This window comes from Macrosteles quadrilineatus, unplaced genomic scaffold (genome assembly GCF_028750875.1).
Source record: "Macrosteles quadrilineatus isolate MER2022 unplaced genomic scaffold, UCM_ALF_1.0 Scaffold_8__2_contigs__length_117827958, whole genome shotgun sequence".
Lineage (NCBI taxonomy): Eukaryota > Metazoa > Arthropoda > Insecta > Hemiptera > Cicadellidae > Macrosteles > Macrosteles quadrilineatus.
The window spans coordinates 92,176,023-92,182,672 of NW_026542601.1; positions in this window are offsets into that span (position 1 = coordinate 92,176,023).

Sequence of the window (6,650 nt, forward strand, 5' to 3'; positions counted from 1 at the left end):
CCGTGATTTCATCAGTGTAATGCAGATTAATCTATGATTTTATATGAAAAAAAACTGTTTGTTGGGAAGACACGTTCTAACTTCAAAGGGAGGTGTATCCATTACAGTGTAAGTTTGATTTTTCCTTCGTCACGTCGCGTCAATTCATATCGTACTTCTGTGCCAATGAATAACCCTCTAGCACAGTTTTGAGAAATTGGTTGTTGGGTTACTGTTAAAGTACTATGATTACAGTACTATGATAGCTCCGCTCAGTATTGCAAGCAGACAACTGCATTGCACACCTAGTACACATTAGTATACACGCAAAATCATGCAAGGGACCTTAAAAGAAATATTGGCAATGAATTTTTCATAATGGCAGAAAACAATTACAGTACAAAGCACTGTGGTGCATAATCAACACGGTAAATCAATCAAAACAGAAAAAGATCAAAATCTACACATTTCTTTCTACATCAATTATTTCTTACTTTACGAAATCGCCGAAACCACGCTCTCCTCGTGTAAGTATAGATATTTAGTGGGAACTACATCTGCCCTAGGTTGAATTAGCATAATAGCGCAAGTTTAAATTAGAACAATTATATGACTGAAACTAGTAAAAAAAAATTGATTTGGTAACTGATGACGTTGTTTAGACCTATCAAGAAACTACGCTCCTTTACCACGTAAATAAACAACATAGTTTTACTAACATAGTTTGTACCTCTGTGATTTCGTCTCATCATATTCAGTGATTCATTCTTTACATAGTTCAAAATTCATAGTTTGACTTTTTCGTAGGCCTGGCTTTAAAGCTTACGTCTGGTTATACATAGGTTGTCGCTGGTTATACTGTACTTGCACATATTCACGCCTTTTTTATAGCGTATAATCCCGTGCTTTTATCGAGTGCGTTGACCTTGACTAGTTATTCCAACTATTTTCATCAGTTTCTTGTTCTGTAACACACATCCTAATCCTGATGTATCCCTCACTTCATTTCCGCCTTGAACTGCATTATTTGACGAGTGTCTGGTTTAAATACATTAATCGATTTACAAGCTACATTATGAAATATTCATAATGTAGCTTGCAAATCGATTAATAGATAATCTACTAACTAATATACTCCCTACAAATAATTAGGTAGATTATTTAATACAGTTATATCAATGACAAATGTATATGATACTTTTACTAATACAATGTTCTTAAATTTATTACACCTATTTGCAAATGTTTCAGCTACCTTGTCCACAGTAACATTTGCATTCGTGTAGTTCTTGACAGAAGACTCTAATACAAAACTAGATGTATGTTTCTTGGACTTGACATAATTTCAATTGCTTTTCTAACAGTTAATTCATTGGATTGTTATATAAGTTACTCCCTTATTTCAAAACTAATCAGGCCCAGGATTAATTGTGAGCGTAGATGAGAAATAATTGTAGGTCTTTTGCACTCAGAACACACAAAGTTGTAGTGATTCTTCATAATGTGTTAGTTCTTTAACGTAATCTTCAATGATTTCGTCATCTTGTTGGGCTCTTCATTCAAGCTTGTGTTGTTCTGCTATTTCATTCGGTTTCGAGAGTAGATGGTATTTTAGTAGGTATAGTTCATAGTATATTTTAGAATTCGGCAAATTAGGTAATGTTAAATCACAACGTAATTTCTAGGTTTTAGCTGCTAGAAAATCCTACTTTCTTCGTTCCAAATTCGAGTTTGTTTATTCCAGGGGCGGCTCAAGGAATATTTTTTTGGGTAGGCCTCACAAGGGATAAAATAGACCATCGAGTACTTCATAAATACTTAAACAAGCCACCATTTACGCCATCCTGGAGAAGTGCAGACGAAAATACCAGTATATTTTCGTGCTACCGAATGCATTGAAATGAAATGAAAACTTTATTTTTCCAGGCAAAGTTAGGGTCACATGTCCCTTTCTTACACTTAACCTAACATTCACAATATAAAGCTAAACCTATAACATTAAATACTAAAAAACACGATTTGTTTATACTATTTATTCGCCATTAACACAACCTCAATAAGTCGGCAACCTCGGCCATGACACACCAGCAACAGACATCCACTCAACACATCACTTTTTTCAGTGACGCCACAAACTGATTATGACTTTTAAATATTGATCTTAGGTAGTTTGAGAGGTTATTGCAGAGCCGGCAAGAAGTCACAAAAAGATTTACTGCATATGGTTGATAATGTTTGTTAAAATTGAGATACGTTTTAGCAAATCTACTTAAAAATACCGTTACTTTGACACCCAAACGTAAAAATAGGCCCAACCGTTGTCGAGCAATAACTGTGAACAATAAACACCATACGCGATAATATTATCAGTCTAGCTCTGTCAGATGGGCCGATAGAGCTCGTGAGTACTTTGCTCGCTGCACGCGTGCATGTGTCACCGTATCAAGACACAACGCAAGTGAGTCGTTTCACGTGGTTATGAGGATTACGTGGTCTTAGCTTGACACCGAGATACCGTAGTGTTAGCTTGACACTTCAAGGAACTAGGGTATTCTGTTCAAACTCTTGCTAAATGAGCAACCCTTCTTGGAATTTGAAGTGTTTGTTCAGTCAGCCAAACAGCGTTACTAAAGTGAAAGAAGTTTATTTAGGTAGTAATTTCGATGAAATATCATAATACCGAAGGGCTTATAAATAGAATTGTTCATTTGGAAAATAAACAATTCTTATTCTTCTTACTGAACTAAAGGCGGTGTTTACCGCTCAAGGACTCAGAGAAGACAAACAATTAATTATAAAAGTAGAAGATAATAACATGCTATCTTAGCAGCTACTGTGATGATCGCTAGGGCTGCCATCATACACGTTGAACTATTATTCACCATACCGTTCCTCACATACTAAAACATACTTTTTGACATAAAGATCAATAGGATTTAACAACCGATTACCTAATAAAAACGGTATTTTGTCAAAATTTTCACGCTCAACATAGTAGACCTTTAGGAACATTATTGATCATAGTTGTAATGTAATAAGCATTATCAATCAGCATTATTCGGTGTTGAGTTTGAGACCATTGTCTTTAAATTTCAAGACTAAAAAATTTTCGTTAATAAACAGTTTAGTATGTCCGTATTTTTCCGTCTACAGGCTAAACGGTACATTTTCGAAAGTTTGAAAGTGCAAAAATCGGATTCCTCACATACTAAAACATACATTTTGACATACGGATCAATAGGATTTGGTCATCAATTCCATGGTAAATGCAATTGTCAAAATACTCGTACTTAACATACTAATTTTTATTGACCTTATGGCTACATTATCGATCATAGATGTAGTAACCATTATGAATCAGCATTATTCGGTGTTGAGTTTGAGACCATTGTCTTTAAATTTCAAGACTAAAAAATTTTCGTTAATAAATAGTTTAGTTTGTCCGCATTTTTCCGTCTACAGGCTAAACGGTACATTTTCGAGAGTTTGAAAGTGCCAAAATCGGATTCCTCACATACTAAAACATACATTTTGACATACGGATCAATAGGGTTTGGTCATCAATTCCGTAGTAAAAACAATTGTCAAAATACTCCCAATTAACATACTAATTTTTATTGACCTTATGGCTACATTATCGATCATAGATGTAATAACCATTATGAATCAGCATTATTTGGTGTTGAGTTTGAGACCATTGTCTTTAAATTTCAAGACTAAAAAATTTTCGTTAATAAACAGTTTAGTATGTCCGTATTTTTCCGTCTACAGGCTAAACGGTACATTTTCGAAAGTTTGAAAGTGCCAAAATCGGATTCCTCACATACTAAAACATACATTTTGACATACGGATCAATAGGGTTTGGTCATCAATTCCATAGTAAAAACAATTGTCAAAATACTCCCAGTTAACATACTAATTTTTATTGACCTTATGGCTACATTATCGATCATAGATGTAATAACCATTATGAATCAGCATTATTCGGTGTTGAGTTTGAGACCATTGTCATTAAATTTCAAGACTAAAAAATTTTCGTTAATAAATAGTTTAGTTTGTCCGCATTTTTCCGTCTACAGGCTAAACGGTACATTTTCGAAAGTTTGAAAGTGTCAAAATAGGATTCCTCACATACTAAAACATACATTTTGACATACAGATCAATAGGGTTTGACATAATAACAAACTGTATATTGTCATAATAGTCGCGCTCAACATAATAATTTTTATTGACCTTATGGCTACATTTTCGATCATAGTCGTTTTGACCATTATGAATCAGCATAATTTGGTTTAGGGCTTGAGACTATTATATTTAAATTTCAACACAAAAAGGTTTTTAAAAAAAATATTTCAGTCTGTCCGTCTTTTTCACTCTACAGCCTAAACGGTACATTTTCGAAAGTTTGAAAGTGTCAAAATCGGATTCCTTACATACTAAAACATACATTTTGACATACAGATCAATAGGGTTTGACATAATAACAAACTGTATATTGTCATAATAGTCGCGCTCAACATAATAATTTTTATTGACCTTATGGCTACATTTTCGATCATAGTCGTAATGACCATTATGAATCAGCATAATTTGGTTTAGGGCTTGAGACTATTATATTTAAATTTCAACACAAAAAGATTTTTAAAATAAATAATTAAGTTTCTCCGTCTTTTTCACTCTACAGCCTAAACGGTACATTTTCGAAAGTTTGAAAGTGTCAAAATCGGATTCCTTACATACTAAAACATACATTTTGACATACAGATCAGTAGGGTTTGACATAATAACAAACTGTATATTGTCATAATAGTCGCGCTCAACATAATAATTTTATTGACCTTATGGCTACATTATCGATCATAGTTGTAATGACCATTATGAATCAGCATAATTTGGTTTAGGGCTTGAGACTATTATATTTAAATTTCAACACAAAAAGGTTTTTAAAATAAATATTTCAGTCTGTCCGTCTTTTTCACTCTACAGCCTAAACGGTACATTTTCGAAAGTTTGAAAGTGTCAAAATCGGATTCCTTACATACTAAAACATACATTTTGACATACAGATCAATAGGGTTTGACATAATAACAAACTGTATATTGTCATAATAGTCGCGCTCAACATAATAATTTTTATTGACCTTATGGCTACATTTTCGATCATAGTTGTAATGACCATTATGAATCAGCATAATTTGGTTTAGGGTTTGAGACTATTAAATTTAAATTTCAACAAAAAAGATTTTTTCATCACTCCGTAACGAAAGTAACTATTTTCGATGACAGCTGACATCAATGAAAGTGGTCGTTTCCCAAGCTCTAATTAATGATCAAATTGGGCTCGAGTTTCTGTTTACTTTGTTTAGTTGTAAATGATATAAAGTTTGTGTATCACATCTAAAATAAAAGTCTAAAGGTACATTTGAAAAAAAGAAATATTATGAAACAGAGTGAATTGGATAAGTTACAACAAATCAATTCACCTATGGTTTGGCAAAATATATCTCGCTTAATTGAGTTCACATTTTCATCTTATGCTATATTAAAATATAATAATACATCTAATCAAATATGAATAAGTGAATTTCATTCAACAATCAATACAATTTGCAATATAATAATTGGAACACATAATATAACATTAAGTTAGGATGAATTAAATGTAATGTTGTTATTAGGCGAAATATCAGAGGAAAAGTGTCAAAATTAACTTTTACTGAACACTTTTATATTTAGCGTACGCGGCCAACGAAATAAAGAATATAAGTTCAAATTACTACAGTACAAGTGTTTTACATTTAAATTTTTCGTAATGTACAATTCAAAGCAGAGACAGTTGATGTCCTTGACTTTAAACTACTTTTTCCTTAACTATTTTTAACCCTTGTTTGCGAAGCATGGTTAAAATGTTGTATTTCTCCAAGAACAATTAATTATTAAAATTAGTTTTTTTTTAGAAAATCACTATCAAATATCGTATTAATAGAAGCATAACACTTTAAACTACTTTTTCCTTAACTATTTTTAACCCTTGTTTGCGAAGCATGGTTAAAATGTTGTATTTCTCCAAGAACAATTAATTATTAAAATTATTTTTTTTTTAGAAAATCACTATCAAATATCGTATTAATAGAAGCATAACAGATGTATTATATGTAGTAGGCATTGGCATATTTTTGAATCTTAAATTTGGAAACAAAAATAGGATTATTTTTGGGCGGATATTCACCACCCGTAGACACCATCACTTCCTGAGTCGTTGATGTTAAAGATTACAGTATTCTAATACAATAGTAATGTAATTCTTAGAAGGTTTGGCTCCATGTTAATGCCTCTGCTTTCTGTGTTGACGACCCTGTCTACCAACCCACAGTATTTCTAAAAGATTCGTAGGATTTAATGGGTAAAGTCCAAGCTGAGTTCAAGTACCTGTTCCCTAGAAACCTACCCTCCACAACAAACAATAGGGGCAGCCCAGGCCGAGTGTCCGCTTCCCGTGTAAGTTAGCAATGTTAGCATCTGTGTGTGTGATTTGAGTACCTTCGCCAACCTCATGGACTCAATAAATGGAAATCATCCAAATATAAAAATTTTGTCGTCAATACTTTTTCCTACATTGGTTTTGTTTGAAATTATCAATACGGTACTATATTAATAAATCAGTGGAGT